Source organism: Siphateles boraxobius, unplaced genomic scaffold, assembly GCF_051911475.1.
Source record: "Siphateles boraxobius isolate OS27281-9 unplaced genomic scaffold, OSU_SipBor_1 77, whole genome shotgun sequence".
NCBI lineage: Eukaryota > Metazoa > Chordata > Actinopteri > Cypriniformes > Leuciscidae > Siphateles > Siphateles boraxobius.
Genome location: NW_027509205.1, coordinates 4719142 through 4739468, shown reverse-complemented (window position 1 = coordinate 4739468; position 20327 = coordinate 4719142). Strand labels below are relative to the sequence as shown.

At 43.7% G+C, this 20327-nt stretch overlaps 1 non-coding gene across 1 annotated transcript; it reads left to right on the top strand.

Annotated features, from left to right (window-relative positions):
* The first annotated feature begins 15772 nt into the window (after positions 1–15772).
* On the top strand, positions 15773–15891 carry LOC143726295 (5S ribosomal RNA). The gene has a single exon (XR_013198546.1). It is a non-coding gene; the product is annotated as a 5S ribosomal RNA (ribosomal RNA).
* Positions 15892–20327: the final 4436 nt, after the last annotated feature.

Here is a 20327-nt window from a genome sequence, read left to right as displayed (position 1 = left end):
GGTGTGGCCAGGTTCCCTTTTTTTGTTTATCATTTAGGTATGGTTTATTATTGTTCATATTTGGTTGTATGTTTGCTTATTGTGTGAGGATTGGTATATACTCATTGTTAGTTCTCGTACTCTCTCTGGGTGGTTTAAAAGCCCCCTGTTTATTGTAAGTTGTATGTATGAAACTTTTCCTAACTTTTACTTGTCTTCCCATTGTCTTCCCATTTTCTTTCCGTTGTGTAGGTGCTGAGAGCTGCCAGTGGGAGCAGTGCCCTTTGCGGTGGTTGGTCCCTTGATGTATGCAGTGGTTGTATATTCACCGAGTGTGATTATTTTCTTCGAGGTGTGTGTGAACCTGGTACGTGTGATTGGGGTGTTTCCCATGGATGCTCATTGCTTGCGCTACTAGTCTCCCGCTGGTAGGTTTCAGCCCGATCCTTTGGTTGTGTGTATGTGTGTGGCGAATAGTTTAACGTTGGTGTGTTTCGTTGTCTGATTTAGTGTGTAGTGTATCTTGTTTGTTGTGAAACTTTCTCTTATATGTTTTTGTGAGATCCAAATGCTTCCATGTTGGGAGTGAATTATTGTGTGTGTTACTGATGCAAACCAAATAAAATTAACTTTTTGTATTGGACCACTGTCTCTGGCTGACTTATCCACGAACTTGAGTGCCTTGCTAGAACAAAATAATCAATTCCTTGGGTGTAAGTCCCATCGTGGCGTAGTCTGCTAATTGTCTGGGCCTAAGCCCGGTAGTGGTATTTCACCTGCCACATTTGGCGTATAGTCGGCAGGGTCGCTTGGTTAAGCCAGAGACGTGTTCCAAAAAACAAGCAAAGCAGCAGCTGTTCTTTGGACCAGTAACGAGGCAGGTAAGGGGGGGATTATTTTTTTTGCCGATTGGAGTGTGCATTGTCAAAATATGGAATCGGGGGTGGCCGAAGGGAATGAGTTACAGGAGTTAAGGGAATTGATAGCCCAGCTGAAAGCTGATAATGAGCGCCTACGTCAGACCTCAGGCCCTGCTCCAGTTCCAGGCCCTGTTCCTGGCCCTGCCCCGGAGAGGTTAATTTTTGTCCCACGTGATCGGAAATGCCCTCTGTTTAGTGGTAGGGCAAGCCCGAAGTTGAGCGAGTGGATTGAGGAAGCGGAAGCTTGCATGAGGGCACGACATTTGACTCCTACTGATCAGGCATTCTTTCTTTACGATCATTTAGAGGGGGAGGCTCGGGACGATTTAAAATACCGTCCGAGTACAGATCGAGCAGACCCAGATAGGATATTTTCTGTGTTAAGGGAGGTGTATGGCTGCACTGACTCCTATGTGGCTTTGCAGGAATCCTTTTTCTCCCGAAGGCAACAAGAAGCGGAATCCCTGCAGGAGTTCTCCCTTGCCTTGATGAGCCTCATGGCAAAAGTGAAGGAGAGTGCACCGGGGATTATGCCCAACGCAGAGGCACTGCTAAGAGATCAGTTTGTGGAGCATGTACTCGATGGGGCTCTGCGTCGTGAACTTAAGCAGATGGTGCGTCGGCAGCCGACCGCCACTATTTTGGAGGTGAGGGCTGAGGCCATTAGATAGAGCGGGAGGGCTTACCGGGGGGTATGAGAGGTCGTAGCTACTCTGTCCCCTCAGCATTGGGAATTCAGTACGGGGTCCAAGGTAGTTCCCAGACGGTGGCACTTGTGCCGCCTGTTTCTGAACTGAGTGAGATCAGGGATTTGTTGAAGTGTCAACAAGAGCAGCTGAAAAGTCAGCAAGATCAATTGCAGAAGCTGACACAGAGTTTGTCCCTTTTGCAAAGTTCCTCTCAACGCCATCGCTTCCCCCGTGATCCTGTCAAGACATGCAGGCGTTGCCAACAGCCTGGTCACTTCGCCTGGGAATGTGATGGGGTTCGTGTTCCTGCTCGCTTCCCACCCACTTCTCAGGCCCCGCGGGACTGTGTTAATCAATCTCGTGCAACTCCGATGTCGGAAAACTAGTGCCCACCGAACTGCAGAGCCACAGTTTGGGTGGGGCTACTATTGGCTCAGGGCTTGGGCCCCAAGGGTTGGGGGGTGCCTCAAAATTGATGTCGTCTTGCCCTCATCTTGATGTGCTATTTGGGGGAGTTAAGGTACCTTGTCTGCTTGACACTGGGTCTATGATGTCAACAGTCACTGAAAGTTTCTTTCGCCAGAATTATGAACCATGGGGTCAAGAGCGGCTCCATTCTTGTCATTGGTTGCAGCTTAGGGCTGCCAACGGACTGACCATCCCTAATCTTGGTTATTTGGAGTTGGAGGCCGAACTTTGTGGGAAATCAATGCCCAAGTGTGGAGTATTGGTGGTTCGTGATCCCCCAAACAGCCCGCCCCATTTGGTTCCCGGTGTGTTAGGGATGAATGTGGTCCGCAAATGTTATCAAGAGCTGTTTGGGGTGCAGGGCGTGGCTTTCTTTGATTTGCCCTTAGTGTTGGAGGCCCCGGCCCCTGTGCTGCAGGCGCTGCAACAGTGCTATAGTTGCAGCATACAGGGACCCAGTTCTGCCCCAGGCATGGTCCGGGTCAGAGGTAGGAAGGCTTGTCGTATTCCAGGTGGAGTGATAAAACTTGTGCCAACCACCTGTTCAGAACAGTACTCAGGGGCCACTGTACTTTTTGAGCCTTTGGACTCCGGCCTACCTGTTGGTTTGTTGGCTTCCCCGGCGTTAGTCCAGGTCGATCGGGGCACAGCTTACATACCCATAGTTAATGTAAACTCTATTGATGTTTTGCTTTTTCCACGTACTATTGTAGGCATAGTTGATCATGCTCACCATGTTAGTCTGCCGGCCGGGGTCACTGAAGTGCCCGCCGTTAGCGCTACTGTGTCATCCCAGCTGGTTCGCCCTTCCGTACCGACCAGATAGCGGCCTTAGATTTGTCCTCACTGCCCACTGATGATCAAGGACCAGTGAGGGAGTTGTTGGACAAATACAAAGATGTCTTTTCGGCTTATGATATGGATTTGGGCTGCACCAATTTGATTGCTCATGATATCTCCGTTGTGGACGATACTCCCATCCGTCAGCGCTATCGCCGGATACCTCCTTCAGAGTACGAGGTAGTAAAGGAGCACATTAACCAATTGCTTGATGCAAACATCAAACGAGAGAGTTGTAGTTCCGTATGCGTCCCCGATTGTCCTAGTTAAAAAGAAGGATGGTAGTCTGCGCATGTGCGTGGACTACCGCCAACTAAATAGCAAAACTAGGAAGGACGCATTCCCTCTTCCTCGTATTGAGGAATCGCTTGATGCACTGACCGGCGCTCGTTGGTTCTCCACTTTGGACCTGGCCAGTGGGTATAACCAGGTCCTAGTGGCAGAAGTAGATAGGCCAAAGACGGCATTTTGTACACCCTTTGGGTTATTTGAGTGGAACCGGATGCCCTTCGGGCTCTGCAATGCCCCCAGTACCTTCCAAAGGTTAATGCAACGTTTATTTGGAGATCAACAATGTCAATCTTTGCTTTTGTGTCTTGACGATATTGTGATCTTCTCCTCCACAGTAAAACAACATCTGGAGAGACTGGAGGTGGTGCTGGGACGGCTGCAGCGAGAGGGGCTGAAGGCGAAGCTCTCTAAGTGTGACTTTTTCCAGCGACGGGTTCAGTATTTGGGTCATGTGATCTCTGACCAGGGTGTGGCCACTGACCCAGATAAAATTGAGGTGGTCACTGGCTGGCAGCTCCCTGCCACCATTTCGGAGCTCCGTTCATTCTTGGGGTTTGCAAGCTACTATCGCCGTTTTGTGCAAGGATTCGCCAAGCTGGCCGCCCCGTTACACCGTTTGGTGGCTGCCCAAGGGAACAAGTCGAAGAAAAGGCCTGAGCGGGAAAATATTGACACATGGAGTGACGAGTGTAGTGGGAGCTTTGAAGCTCTGAAACGTAAACTGACCACTGCGCCCGTACTTGCGTATGCTGATTTTTCCCTCCCTTTTATTTTGGAGGTTGATGCCAGCTATGGTGGCTTGGGAGCGGTGCTTTCTCAAGAACAGCAGGGCAAGGTACGGCCGATAGCATATGCTAGCCGTGGGTTGAAGCCTACAGAGCGTAACATGCAACACTATAGCTCGATGAAACTGGAATTTTTGGCTCTTAAGTGGGCCATGACAGAAAAATTCCGTGAATATTTGTTGGGTCACAAATGTCTTGTTTACACCGACAATAACCCACTTAGTTATCTAACATCAGCAAAGCTGGGTGCCACTGAACAGCGTTGGGCAGCCCAGCTTGCTGCGTTTGACTTTGATTTAAGATACCGTTCAGGTAGGAGAAATAGGAATGCAGACGCTTTGTCTCGCCAACATCCCCCAGGCTCTTTGGAAATGCAAGCTATGCTTTCTGGCACCTCTTTGCCTATACCACTCCAACAGGTACTGTCGCTGGGCAATGTGGAGGCGGCGCAGGCAACCATCACTGCCTTGCCATGCCGTTGGCCCGCTGATGTTTCATTCCTCCAACAGGCCGACCCCGCCATTCGGGAACTCTGGGGGTTTTGGCGACATAAGCAGCGGCCTAATTCTGAGGAACGGAAGCAGTTGTCCCAAGCGGTTTTGGCATGGTTTCGCCAGTGGGATCGGTTATTGGAAACTGGCGAGGTCTTATATCGCCAAGTATTGCGTCCTGATGGAAAAGAGGCAGTGCTTCAAGTGTTGTTACCCGTATCCTTAAAACAGGATGTGCTGACCCAGGTTCACCAAGAGCATGGCCATCAAGTAGTGGAGAGAACACTGGAGTTGCTGCGCCAACGATGTTTTTGGCCGGGTATGTCCGCAGAAGTGGCACAGTGGTGTCAGGCATGTGAGCGATGCCAGGTGGCCAAGAACTCTCAACCTGTGGCCCAAAGTTTCATGGGACATTTGTTGGCTTCACAGCCTAACGAGATCTTGGCTATTGACTACACCACTCTGGAGCCTGGTAGGACTGGTGTGGAGAATGTCCTAGTGATGACTGATGTTTTCAGTAAGTACACTGTGGCAGTTCCCACCCACGACCAGCGTGCTCCCACTGTAGCACGTGTGCTGGTGACGGAATGGTTTTCCAAGTTTGGGGTTCCTGCTCGGATTCACTCCGATCAGGGCCGCAGCTTTGAGAGTTCTCTGATCCAGCAGCTATGTGGGTTTTATGACATCAAAAAGACTCGAACCACCCCATACCATCCCTCTGGCAATGGTCAATGTGAGAGATTCAACAGGACCCTTCACAACTTGTTGCGGACTCTGCCCGTTTCTAGAAAGCGGGATTGGCCGTCCTGTTTGCCGCAAGTAATCTATTGTTATAATACTACTCCCCATCAGTCTACTGGAGAGTCTCCATTCTTTCTCCTGTTTGGGCAGGAGCCTAGATTGCCAGTCGATTTCCTTCTGGGTAGGGTTCGGGATCCGGTTGGCCGTATGGTTCATGAGTGGGTGCAGGAGCACCAGTCTCGACTTCAGGTGGCATTTCAAGGGGCTAGGGAGCGGTTGGACATAGCGGCTGTACGCCGAAAAAAAAACTACGACCAGCATGTTCGAGATGCTCCACTGGTGGAGGGTCAGCAGGTGTTTTTGCGGGACTTTAACATCCGTGGCCGCCATAAGATTTGCGACCTGTGGAGCCCAGTGGTGCACCTAATTTTGAGGGCACCTAGGGATGGTGGTTCAGTTTATACGGTGGCACCCGTAGCCGACCATACCAGGGCCCGTCAAGTGCATCGCTCTCTTCTGAAGGCTGTGGTGCAGAACCCCTTGTCTGCCCCAGTCTTCTTGAGTGAGGTTTTGCCTGCTACCCCAGTTGTCCCGAGTGAAGCTTTGCCCGCTAATCCCCCGCTTGCGCCTACTGAAGATGACCCTTATTCAGAATCCGACTTGGTGGCCGTGAGATGTGAAGGTTCTGCTGTTCTGGGCTCGTCAGAGTTTAATAGACCAGGGGCTATACCCAATTTGGAATTACCACTCCAACATTCACCTCCAAGTATATACCTCCCAGGGCCTAGTTTGGTGGCACAGTCATCCCATCATGAGATGACGGATGAGTTGTCCACCTCTTCGACAGCTCCTATTTCTGGGAATCCGGATGTCGGTGATGTGACCAGACGGAAAACCTCTCGATCGACGGCGGGAAAACATTCTAATATTCATCATCTGCCATAACCCATACAGGTTCTGGCCACAGGGGCCCTTTGGGTTTTTGAAGCTGAGGGTAGTTTTGTCTCTTCACGTTGACTTTCCCACCTAGTTTTTAGTGGTATTTCCTGTTAATCGTTGGGGCAACGATTTAGAAAGGGGGGGGGTAGGTTGTAGCAGGATGCAGCTGTCTGGCTCAAGCCTCCCCTATTGGTATTAAACTTGTTGGGCTGGGATTGGTACTGGGCAGTTAAGGGTAAGCCAATCGCAAGGGCTGAGCCCTTTTATAAATCGGGACTTTTCGTTTGACGTTTGGTGTTACAAGCATGCGACTTTTTGTCTTGGTTACCTGCCCAGCAACTTGACGTCTGAGTCGGGGCTATCCGTTTTACCGTAGTGCCGCAGGTATGATTGGCTTTGTTTTCTCTGTTCACTCGAATGACTTTATGACTTGGGCTTATAGTAGTTTTCGTGCTGTAGAATCCCCGGTGTTGCAGCAGCCCTTTCACCAGCTGAGTGTTGGCCCGGCTGGAAGTAAGCAGAGCTTGGGGTCGTGACTCAACGCTATCAAAGTATAGGTGGGTTACTATACTGTGTATCCGTTGAATGGTTAATGTGGGATACGTTTGTAAATAGACATCATGTGTATTTCAGGGAGTGCTATTTGACCGGGGGTACAGCTGCGAGTCGGCGGCATCGACGAACACCTGCTGCTTTGTTTAACCATTGTTTTGTTACGTGTTGCTCACGGTCTTCATTCGCCATACCCGGCTGCTCGTTTCACGGGACTGATGATTATGGGATTCGTGGCTAGCCCAAGCTAGCGAGTGTCTGTCCCGTTCCATTGTGGCTTGTTGGACTCATTTGGATTTCGCATACCTTCCCTTGTTGTAAATGTCTTTGCATTAAGTGTCTGAAACACTGGCATCACGTTAATTGAGTGCAGTGTTTTTTTGTCTTTTTCTTTAAGTAGGTTAAGTCTTTAGCTGTAGTTTGTTATCTGAAACTGTTGCCTGGAGGCCTTTCCCCCGCTGTTTATATTCAAGGGGATCGGCCCGGTTATTATTAATGTTTTTGCTTGATTTATTCTGTTTGTTTTGATTTGTCCACACCGACGGGAGACCATAGGAGTTGCTGATCCTCGGTGTGGCCAGGTTCCCTTTTTTTGTTTATCATTTAGGTATGGTTTATTATTGTTCATATTTGGTTGTATGTTTGCTTATTGTGTGAGGATTGGTATATACTCATTGTTAGTTCTCGTACTCTCTCTGGGTGGTTTACCAGCCCCCTGTTTATTGTAAGTTGTATGTATGAAACTTTTCCTAACTTTTACTTGTCTTCCCATTGTCTTCCCATTTTCTTTCCGTTGTCTAGGTGCTGAGAGCTGCCAGTGGGAGCAGTGCCCTTTGCGGTGGTGGGTCCCTTGATGTATGCAGTGGTTGTATATTCACCGAGTGTGATTATTTTCTTCGAGGTGTGTGTGAACCTGGCACGTGTGATTGGGGTGTTTCCCATGGATGCTCATTGCTTGCGCTACTAGTCTCCCGCTGGTTTCAGCCCGATCCTTTGGTTTTGTGTATGTGTGTGGCGAATAGTGTAACGTTGGTGTGTTTCGTTGTCTGATTTAGTGTGTAGTGTATCTTATTTGTTGTGAAACTTTCTCTTATATGTTTTTGTGAGATCCAAATGCTTCCATGTTGGGAGTGAATTATTGTGTGTGTTTATTGATGCAAACCAAATAAAATTAACTTTTTGTATTGGACCACTGTCTCTGGCTGACTTATCCACGAACTTGAGTGCCTTGCTAGAACAAAATAATCAATTCCTTGGGTGTAAGTCCCATCGTGGCGTAGTCTGCTAATTGTCCGGGCCTAAGCCCGGTAGTGGTATTTCACCTGCCACATAAGGATACCAGCTTGAGTGATCATAAGATGCTTTTATGGAAAATTGATTTTAGTAGAGAAAAATAAGGGCCTGGTGTGTGGATTTTAAATTCAGAAATACTGGCAAATGGACGTTACAGATTAGGAATTGAATGAATATTAGAAAAAGAGAAAGTACTTTAAAGATAAAAGATGGTGGTGGCAAAATTTAAAATATGAAATAAAAATGTTTCCTATGAATTATAGTAAACTGGTACAGAGTTTAAGCAAAAGAGGTAAAAATAAGGGACAATCTAAGAGAAGAGACAAATAAAAGTGAAGCACAGATAAAACAGATAATATGGTGGGAGGAGGAGCTAAGGAAAATTTGAGGAAGAAAAGTGTAAAGGAGCAATATTAAGAAGTAAGGCAAAATATACAAACTTTTTCTTTAGTTTATAAAAAAATAGAAGGCAGATATAATAAAAGAATTACAAAATAAAAAAGGAGTAAGTGAAAGACAAAGGGGATTTTAAAAGAAGTAAAACAGTATTATGGAGAACTTTTTGGAACCAAAGGAACAGATGAAAAAGAGAAAAATCTATAACTAGAGTGCGTTACAGCAAAAGTAAGAAAAGAGGATAAGGAAGAATGTGATAATAAAATTAGCAAAGAGGAAATTATACAAGCTATAAATAGTTTAAAAGGAAAGAAAAGCCCAGGGACTGATGGGATAGTAAATTAATTCTATAAAGTTTTTAAAGAGAGAATAAGTGAAATTTTAAAAGTATATCAGGAGATTTTTGAGAAAAGGGAAATTGACCAGAGGATAAGTATGAGCATGAGATTGATGAAATTGATTTATAAAAGGAAGTAAAAATAATTTAAGTAATTTTAGGCCAATAACAATGTTAAATACAGATTTGAAAATACTAGCTAAAGTTCTTGCAAACAGACTTAAAAATGTTTTACCAACAATTATAATGACTAACCAAGCGTATGGTGTAAGAGGGCGAGATATTGCAGATATAACAAGTGGTATAAGAGACATAAGTTTTGAAAAGGCTTTCGATAGGGTAGAACATGTTTTTTATTTTCAATTTTAGAACGTTTTGGGTTTGGGGAAAATTTTAGTTATTGGATAATTTTATATAAGAATGTAATGACAAGAGTAAAGTGTAATGGCTTTAAACTGAACCTTTTAGAATAGCCAGGTCTATTAGACAAGGATGTCGACTTTCAGCACAGCTGTACACTTTGGTAGTAGAACCCATACACTGTAAAAAAATTCAGTGAAAACTACAAGAAAAACCTGTAAAATAGAACAGTAAAATACTGTAAAATAAAATGGAGTATTCCTTTAAGGTAAAACATGTTTAAATAGACTGTAATTTACTTTACTTTTGTGTAATGTTCTTTTAAATGTTCTTTTGTGAAAAGATGTGCAACAACCAGGGGTGCCTGGCAACAGGCAAAAAAAAAAAAAAAAAAAAAAGGCTCAGGCCTATCATGTATCTTGCACGTTAATTGTAAATTTTGTGTGGTTAATAGTGTAAAGCCAGCAGGAGAAAAAAGATAAATTGAATGTGCTGAGTGAACAGGCAACCTTCAGTCCAGAGGAGGTAAAAACTCTTATGAAGGACTACTCCTACTTCTCCCAGCGTAAAGCAATAAACAGTGGAACAGATCTGTAATCAACACATGGAAGAGTGACCTTTTTTGTTTAAGGAGCTTTCATGACCTTACTGGTGTATCACTAAAAGAGACATTCCTCAGTGTAATAGTGTGCTAGTAAGCGGCATTGAGACATTTGCCAAAAGCATGAAAACCCAAGAAGATCATCAACTGGCGAAGCGCCAAACAGGCACACGAAGAAGAGCACCCTCCCGCTTTTGAGGTCACGTGAACTGCGCTGCTTCGGCTTGATCTGCATGAAAGTGGTGAGTGCAGCACTACAAACATTACTCTTTAAAAAATTGAGAATACAGGGTAACTTTCAAATTGTGAGTGTGAGGAGAAAGAGATAATCGTTCACTTCTAACACAGTGTACTTCTGATGCCATTTTATCTTTATCCCTTTTATGCTCATTCTCAAGTAATTTACGTTAAGTTACTAATTTAGGAGGAGGGAGGAATTGCGCCCACTGATACAGACTAAAAAAAGTTATTTTACCAAGATTGGCTATGTTTAGTTGCAGTTTCTGTGGCAAGTCAGTCAAATCATTACTTCATTTCGATGAAGTTTGCAATGAAGTACATACCCCCTGTATGTACTTCATTGCAAACTTCATCGAAATGAACCACATTGTTTATTTAAGTGCATTGCAACCGACTGCAAACAGACTTTCTGTACATATGCATCGTTCAAGGCTCACTTTTACCGAAAACAATGTAAATAAGCCTGTTAACATTACTTTCCGGACGGTTTTTACCGTTGTTAAATTTGCCATGGAGTTGTGTGACCGTCAGTGTCAAGATGCTAAAGCTCTAATATCACATTTGAAAGACCATATTGTGGAAGGACGTGCCGTGAGTTGTCCAGTGAGAGGATGCACAGATGTTTTTAAGGTTAAATCTTAATTTACCTCCCACATGTTACGGAAACACAGAAAGCAGTATCAGTGACTTGTATAGAGACTCGTCTCATGCATCATCTGCTCCAATTGAAATACATGACTCTGGCCATGAATTTGTTGCAGCAGATACAGATGAAGGTGGTATGGACACATCAGATTATTTCAATGATCTTTGGCCATGAATTTGTTGCAGCAGATACAGATGAAGGTGGTATGGACACATCAGATGATTTCAATGATCTTTTCTTCGAAATGTTTGTTTATTTTACTTACTACCTGCTTCGACCACACAGAACATTGTTGAGGAGATTCAAATTTTCCTTGAGTTGGGTCAGATATATACTTTAAGTAAACTTACTTCACTGCTAAAAAAAATGGAACATCCTTATCAGATGATGACATATCCAAAGTTTGTCAGTCTGTCAGGGAATATGATCTGTTCTCTGCATGTCATACAGGGCCAATGAGGACTGTACACTCAAGAGCTCAGTGTTTCAAAAAATGTACAACTATGTGGAGCCTAAGAAAGTGTTTTTAGGAAGAGATGAGCACAGAATAGATAGGTTTGCCTATTATGTGCCTGTCAGAGAGACTTTAAAATACATTTTACAATCTGATATGTGGCAGAAATGATTGTCAGAGGAGCACTCTGCAGAGCCTCCATCAGATGTTTTAACTGATGTTAGTGATGGTCAGATTTTCAAATCCAATTACTTTTTTGTCCAAAATCCATCAGGTTTGATGCTAGTGTCACCGGTGCGGGCCCGGATGACCAGCCGCCCCTGACCTGCACACCACCGTGAGGAGCCGACACCACGGGCACGCAACAGATAGATGACGAGACCAGAGGTAATTTCAAAGGAATAACAATCTTTATTGAACAATATGTCAATGAGCATTGACGTAATAGACCTCCGTGTCTTCCAGGTCTTCTTCAGCTACGGGTAGATACTGATTACTTGTCACAGTTTAGCCCTGCCGGCGACTTCACCCATAATACGGCTCCCTTCAGGACTCAGACGGTAAGTAGGACTGTAAGGATTCTTCTCAGTACAGAATACTTTCGTCGGTGCACAATAGTGAACAGTGGTTTAAAAGCTTACTTCACCAGCGATGCCGCACACTTCCAGACTCAGATTCACCAGCGATGCCGCATACTTTCAGACTCAGATGGTAAGTAGAAAGGTAAGGATTCTTCTCAGTACAGAATACTTTCGTCGGTGCACAATAGTGAAACAGTGGTTTAAAAGCTTACTTTACCAGCGATGCCGCATACTTCCAGACTCAGACGGTAAGTAGAAAGGTAAGGATTCTTCTCAGTACAGAATACTTTCGTCGGTGCACAATAGTGAACAGTGGTTTAAAAGCTTACTTCACCAGCGATGCCGCACACTTCCAGACTCAGATTCACCAGCGATGCCGCATACTTCCAGACTCAGATGGTAAGTAGAAAGGTAAGGATTCTTCTCAGTACAGAATACTTTCGTCGGTGCACAATAGTGAAACAGTGGTTTAAAAGCTTACTTCACCAGCGATGCTGCATACTTCCAGACCCAGACGGTAAGTAGAAAGGAAAGGATTCTTCTCAGTACAGAATACTTTCGTCAGTGCACAATAGTTAAACAGTGGTTTAAAAGCTTACTTCACCAGCGATGCTGCATACTTCCAGGCTCAGACGATAAGTAGAAAAGTAAGGATTCTTCTCAGTACAGAATACTTTCGTCCGCTCAGCTGTATCACGCTAGACTTCTGATAGAGAGCAGATATAATGACTGGCCACACTCATGTAAGCAGGGGTTGGGCCACTTCTCAGCAAAAACACATCACACTCGTGTTCACTTCAAACCCACAGCAATGAATCAATGTATATAAATAAGGTAAAAGCACTGCAATTCACTCACACGTTAGGGCTGATCAGAGGCTTCAATCCATTCCTTACACTCTCGGGGTAGATATCTACTCTTCAGTAGATATTTACTCCTCCTCAGCACACTCTGAAACACATAGCTTCTCCAACAGTCGGATTTACATTCACTGCATCCTCCTTGAGCTTTTCGAATATTTGTAAGATGAAACCAATTCACTTATCTTTCTCTCTCTCCCTTCGCAGCGCAGATTCAATTGAGAACTCACCTGGTGCCACACTCTAATCAGCTAATTAACTCAAAACACCTGCAAAGGCCTTTAAATGATCTCAATCTGTGTCCCAATGTGAAAGCTGCGTCCTTCGAAGGATGCTCCGAGTTTAGTCTTCGTAGGATGCTCCGAGTTTAGCCTTCGTAGGATTTGTAATTGCGCCACCAGGTGTTCTCCATTATGCTGTCGCCTAACAACGCTGTGGCAGGAGGGCATTACTTGCTAAAATGGAGCACGAATTTATCATTTATGTCAATTTAATCTTTTATGTTTTACTGGAGGAGATGGTGGGGATGTTTCATCCCCGGCGCCGCCGGGTGATGTATCTCCGGCTTGGTCAAAACCGTGGCCAGGTAAGGTAATCTGGTTTGCTGCATCCCAATTCAGAAGTTGCTTCTGGAGTACACTTTAAAATGTACATAAGTATTGGATGTACTTGATTAATGTAATGATACTTATGAAAATATAAAATACACAAAACAATTGAAATGTTCACTTATAGGCTACCTTACAAAGATGCGATTTTTATGGAGTTTATTCTCTTGATCATGGTGATCTTATTTAGGCATGTTTCCAGCGTGTTTTGTTTCAACGCAGTTGAAGCATAAAACCCAAAACAATAAATAAATTAAGTGAAAAATACATCTCTCTCTTTATTTTAAACAATCCTGCAACGGTACTCCCGCTAGCCTTCGGATGCAGCCTTTGATATGGGACGCATCTGTAGTTAGCAACAATTCCTTAATATTGTGAAAATAAATTGTGCTCATTTCACTTGCAAAATAAGCTGCGGTTGACTGTAAGCAAGTACATTCATTAAGTATTCATGTACAAATGTGAAGTAATGAGGGGTTTTTCTGTCACACAGGACAGCAACACTACAAAAACATGGTATTTTACAATATGATGCATTGCTGTTTAGTAAACTACTGAACAGTAAAGTACTTTAAATATAACAACCTTCAATATGTTCAGAATTAAAATGCAACATACACATAGCGCATCAGTAATATTAATGCAACAACATCATATCTAAAAACCCTGACAAGGAGGGTTTTTTATGCAGAATACATAATGTACTTAAGATATCAATAGTAAATGTAAAGGTAAGTAGAAGTATACAAGATAACACTTGTATATAAGTAAGGTTTTAAATATAACTAGTAAAATTTCCCCAATGTGCCATTAATACTTACTAAAAGTATTTTACTAAAGTATCACAATATATCTTCCAACAATTACTTTGTCATAACTCTAAACAATTTCTCTTTTGTTTGTTTCCCTAAATCAGACCAGACCCCTGTACTGCAGGATAAACCTGAGCGTGCCAGTGCTTGACAGGTTTTTTTAACGACATGGACACACAACCTGATTTCCGGCTGAGCAGGGAGGCCCTGAGAGTGCTGCTGGACCTGTTGAGAAGTGAACGGCAACACGGATGGGGTTCCACAATAGAGACCCTGGTATTTCCTTTCTGGCTGGCGTGTGGTACATCATACAGGGTCGCCTCCGGAGTGTTTGACATGCCTCGTTCCACTGTCCACCGGGTCGCTGAGGAGGTGGTGGCCATTCGCCACCAAGTCATTCACTTCCCCAACACCCCAGAAGACCTGGAGACAGTTTGCCATGGGTTTGCGGGGCTGGACAGACACCAAGCTTTCTTGAAAGCTGCAGGAGCAATCGACGGCTGCCATGTCCACATCAAACCTCCAAGCGGCCCTGATGGTCAATACTACAGGAACAGGAAACTGTTCCCGTCCATAATCCTGCAGGGTGTATGTGACCATCAAGGCCGCTTCATTGACACCTACTTGGGCTGGCCCGGGTCAGTGCATGGTGCACGAGTGCTCCAGTTCAGCCTACTGTACAGGAGGTCAGTGTACCCTCCTCCAGGGCACTTCATCCTAGCAGGCGGAGGATACCTATGTCTCCGACACCCACTCCCCCTCATCTCTCCCTACAAGAGGCCAGTATGAGGTGTGGGAGCCCAGCGCTTTCATCTCCTCATTCCAGAGCACGCTCCATTATAGAGTGTGCTTTTGGGATGATGAAGACCAGGTTCAGGGCCATCTTCCTGAAAGCACTGGAGGTGCACCACACCTTTGTACCTCATGTAAGTGAATTGAAAATACATTTGCAAAAAACATAAAAATAATTAACTTTTTTCCAGACCAGAACACCGTCCTCCACAACACCTGCCTTGGGGTTGGTGACATCATGCCCGGAGGATGATGCCGAGGATGAGGGGGAGCATGTTTTGGAGACAGTCAGTGGTGCTCCTGGCGTGACCAGCTGTCTGAAGAGGTGTCTGCCCTGGAGGAGGTTCCCATTGACCACGACTACTTGTAACAGGGAAGTCAGAGAACTGTAAAGCTATAATAGCCAAGACCAAAAATTAATGTCCATAGAATGGGTTTACATGTTGAAATATTTAACGCTTTGATTTGAGGATGCGAGTTAATTTATTTGATTTCCCTCTTTTTGAAATGATCTCAGTGAGATGGCAGCTGTCGATTGAGTCAGCCCTGCAAACCTGTTGTTCGAGAATGCAGTGGAAATTATGCAGTCAAACACTCTGGAGACCATCCTAGATGATGTCCCACCGGCAGAGAGGCCTTACCAGGGTCTCTATTGTGGAGCCCACCCCGGTCCAGCAGCACCACCAGGGTCTCCCTGCTCAGCTCAATTCTTGTTTTATGTACTGTTAATTTAAATTCTGTTGTTGAATCAGAAGAGGAATGTTTTTGTTTGGGATTTTGGAGAAAAAGGAAAAGAATGAACAATTGCCTTATTTTATATTAAGTCATGCCAGACTAACAGTGGTACCAAGAAGGTACTATGCACATTTTGAAGGGAGGAAGGTTAAAATAAAATATTTATTTAAGTCAATAACAAAAAGAGATTTTGTCATTTGTAAATATAGAGAGAAAGAGGTGAAAGTGTTTTGTAAATATAAATAAGTTAATTTATCAAGAGCCAGGGGAAGACATATGCTTCAATTGGTAAAAATAAAAACTATTTGGCTGAAATTGTTTGTTGCAAATTTAAAAAAAGCCCCATTTTGGCAGCAGTTTTCGCTTACGGCCATACCACCTTGGGCACGCCCGATCTCGTCTGATCTCGGAAGCTAAGCAGGGTCGGGCCTGGTTAGTACTTGGATGGGAGACCGCCTGGGAATACCAGGGGCTGTAAGCTTTTTTTGTAAAAAAAGAAAAAGGAAAAAAAAAAGGGCCTTGAGCTTCTTCAAAAAGCCTGAAATAGTCTCTAAAAAGCCCAGTCTTGGCAGCAGATTTCACTTACAGCCATACCCCCTTGAGCGCACTAGAGAGAGTTAGTGAGCTATAGGAAGTGAGGTCGCCATAGAAGTTTCAAGAAGGTTCACCCAAACGTGTGTGTTATATTTGTGTTTATTTGGATATAAATAAGTGTTTTTGAAGTACTTTGTTGTTTTGTTACTTGACCGTTTCAGTTTTTTGTTTTTGAGAAATGGACGTAATAACGGCAACAGACATGGACTTGGCAAGAGGAACACGTCGGCAAACGGAAACCAGACTGGAAAAAAGACAGGCCCTGAAAAGAGATGCAAAAGATCCTACACCAACGGTGGTAGTTGATTTGGCGGAGGTGCAAGAAGGAAAAGCAGAGGACATAATTCAAGCATTGAAAGACAAGATGGACGTGACAAGCATACAAGCGGTAAGACCCAAAATGATGAAAGAATGCGAAATTACAAGGAAGATATTGAAAAGCTGGATGAAGGATTGATGATTAAAGGAAGGATGTGTGAAATTAAAAAGATAAATAAAGAATTTGTTGTATCTTTCATGTATATGCCCGCATACCTGGTCGACGAAGAGATTCTACAGAAGCTGGAGGGATGGGGGGGTAACTCCCATCTCACAGATAAGGCGGAGATTCTACAACGGCACCCACATAGAGGATGGAATGAGGTTCCTGAAGGTGCGGTTCCCGAAAGTAGTGGCCTCCTTAAACTACAGCACTAGAATTGAGACAGGAGAAGGTACACAATACTTTAGGGTGATACATAGCCAGCAGGTGAGAACCTGTAGGTTGTGCATGAGACCCTAGCATATGATTAACGACTGCCCGGACTTTAAATGCTTTAAATGTGAGGATACAGGCCACTTTGCGAGGGAATGCAAGGTGGTGATGTGTCCGGACTGCAAGCGTCCACTGGACAAGTGCAAATGCTGGTACAGCAATCAGCAACCGCAGGAAGAGCAGCAAAGTGGGCAGATGCATGAGACAGACAACGTGAGGACACTGGAGCGACACAAAGAGAGGACAATGAAAGCATAGGCAATGACGACGAGATCGATAAGACTGAGCTAACACAGGACAGTGAGGAAATGGAGGAACTGATGGAGATAAACGAGACTAGACAAATGGAAAGGGAAGAGCCAGAGGAGAATGAACAGACTAGTGAGGAGAACAGAAAGGACAAAGACAATGAAAACATTGACAAAGGCGACACTATGGGATCAACCAACAAAAGAAGTAGGGCTGTCACTTTACGTTCGAAAATCGATTGCACAATCGATCGGATCAACCAACACAAGTTTCGAAAACGAAAATAGGGAATCGATTTTAACTGCCTTTTTTTTTTTTTTTTACCAAAAATGTGTTTTAGTGTGACAGATCAATACAGTGCACAGAACATGTAGGATGTTGGGAAATAACAATGTCTTTTCTGTTAACCAAATGCTTTTTAATATTCGCTATTGCTTCAGTGCAAGTGAACAAGCGCGTTGTTACCGTTATTTGTTGCTTAGTGACGTGTGTGTTTTCAAGCAAGTCAGAAATGCGCAGATTCTGCGCAATACGCTGTATTTAATATATCATGAGGACTCACGAGTTGCGTATTTGCGCTAAATCCACGCAGATTTGGCGTACACGAACTTCCCCAGCAAAGTGACTAAACATAGAAACACGCAAAATTGGCTCGTGATATGACAGCGTTACCCGCCAAAGTTCATTTTTATCCGAATTTGGCGTGTGTCCATTTCAATCCTTGAATGTTGCACTCCTGTTCGTCACCTTGCAAAAAACTTCACACCAATAAATCATCAGAAACATTGCTGACTTGTGCGCGTCTCAAGCGACCTCCTTACGTTCATCCTAATGCCTGTTAGTTGTCCGTGGATTTGCCAATATTTGGTGTTGAAAATGGAAACGTCTTTAGACATGGAAAAATCGATTTTACAATCGATTCAATGAACACATATGTCTCAAAAATCGAACAGGATTTTTTCACAAAAGTGACAGCCCTAAAAAGAAGTAATACCAAATTTAGAGAAATCTAGAAATAAAGTGTGGAAAACAAAATTGAGGAGAAACAAGACTGTGAAAGAAGTGTAAAGGAAGGGGAGGAAAATAGACTAACAACATTTTTATGCTAAAATTTGTATTTTTTAATCTAATGGTGTTGAAAATTGTGACCTTTAATTCAAGAGGATTAATGCATGGTGTGAAATTTTAAAAAAGTTAAGGAACTGTGCAGAGATGAAGATGTGACTTTGTTGCAAGAGACAAACTGGAAAGGAAATGCAATGGAGGATTTTAAAAGAAGATGGGAAGGGGAATTCGTTTGTAATAATGTAGAGGGGAAAATGGGAGGAGTGGGGGTGTTACTAAGAAAAGACAGCGGTATCAAGGCAAAACTAATGTATAATGACACAAAAGGGAAGTGCATGGCTGTAGAAATTAAGACGGAAGAAGATGATTTTATTTTAGCAAACGTACATGCCTAAATGAACAAATAGAAAAGAAAAGATTTTAATGTTATAGCTGGATTAATGGAAAAATGGAAGAGGGTAATGATTGCAGGGGATTTTAACACTGTTTTTAGTAAAATGGACATGGCAAATGGAATGATTTTTAAATCGGATGGGGTAGAAAGGAGTTAAGGTCGCTGATGGAGGAGAAAAACATGACTGATGTGTGGAGGGAGAGAAATGGAAAAAAGATGTAATATACAAGACGACGGAATTTTAAGGAAGGTGGGGAATTGTATGTGTCAAACTAGAATAGACTACTTTAAGCACCAGGAATTTGGAAGGTTATATTGAGGGAGTGTTTTATAAAGAAACGACTTTAAGTGATCACAAAATGGTGTTGATGAGAATGGATTTTAAAAGAGAAATGAAGGGACCAGGGGCCTCATGTATCAATCTTGCGTACGCACAAAAACTTTGCGTACGCCAGCTTTCACACTCACGGTCGGATGTACTAACAGTGAAATTAACGTGAGAATGTGCGTTCCTCCACGCCAATTTCATGTCTGGCGTACGTACATTTCTCATAGTTTTTGTCCGTTGGCGACTCTTACAGGCAATGAAGTTAAGTTGCAAACATTACACAACAAATTGTTCTACAAGTCTATCGCACTACCACCTGTGGGAAGCATTGCTATTAATTTGCAATTTATAAAATAATTTACATATATTGTCACACGAGCCTTATGGGAGTATATTATATCAATTATGCAATTAAGTAAGAACATATAAAAGCATATGCAAATTGATACAACCCTTAGTCTATGGCAATGGCAGCTTTAGCCTTATTAGAGGACATTGCTATGGCAGAATCCGAAGAGAACGAGTTTTTAAGGACCACAATGATTTTCTGGCCCAGGATGATGACTGGCTTATCAGCCGTTTCAGATTTCCAAGGGCTATCCTCTTGGAGCTCTGTGCAGAGTTGTGTCCGAATCTAGAGAGAGACAGCGAGGAGCCATGCAATACCCGTTTCCCTTGCAGGTGCTGACAACACTTGGTTTCCTGGCAACTGGTTCTTTCCAAAGGGAACTGGCAGACCGCTCAGGAATAAGTCAGTCGTCTTTGAGCAGCGCAATGCAGGCGGTATGGGTCGGGATCATCCGCATGTCTACCAGTTATATAAGGTTCCCATATGATGCAGTAGACCAGCCAAACATTAAAACACAATTTGCAGCGATAGCCGGTTTTCCTAATGTAATCGGAGCGATCGACTGCACACACATTAAGGCGCCATCTGAAGAAGAATTTGCATATGTGAATCGGAAACATTTCCATTCAATAAATGTGCAGATAATATTGGTTACCTTCGTGGCAGTCCTGTAGTAAATCCGAGTCTCCCACAGCAGCAAATACTACTCCAGAGAGTAAAGTGTCACCCATAATTGAGGCAACTCTCTGCTCAAAGGGTGTAAGTTCATCGACCCCTTTACCACTGCCTGTTCTGCCCACACTCTGTCGGTGCGCAGCAGTTCTCCATTTAACGTCCACCATTATATCAGACCATTTCTTTTTAAGGTCATTACAGTGCGACTTTCAGATCCCACCGCATAGACGGCATCAGCCAAACTCTCCCACTCATATTTTTTCCTTTTGTTATTAATTCCAGAGGACAAAGTTCCAAATATTTTTTTTCTCGTTTCTACCTCCGATAGTAGCTCCTCCGATTCACTTTCTGTAAAGTTTCGATTCTTGCCGCTTGTTTAGCCACTTTCTTACTCCTTTATTTTGCCAAAGTGGACTCATTACCACATTTAAATGTATTTAATTAAGGGAGGAGACTGGGTGGGGCGTTGTGCTCGTGCATGTGCGCTCATTTTTACGTTAATTGGGATG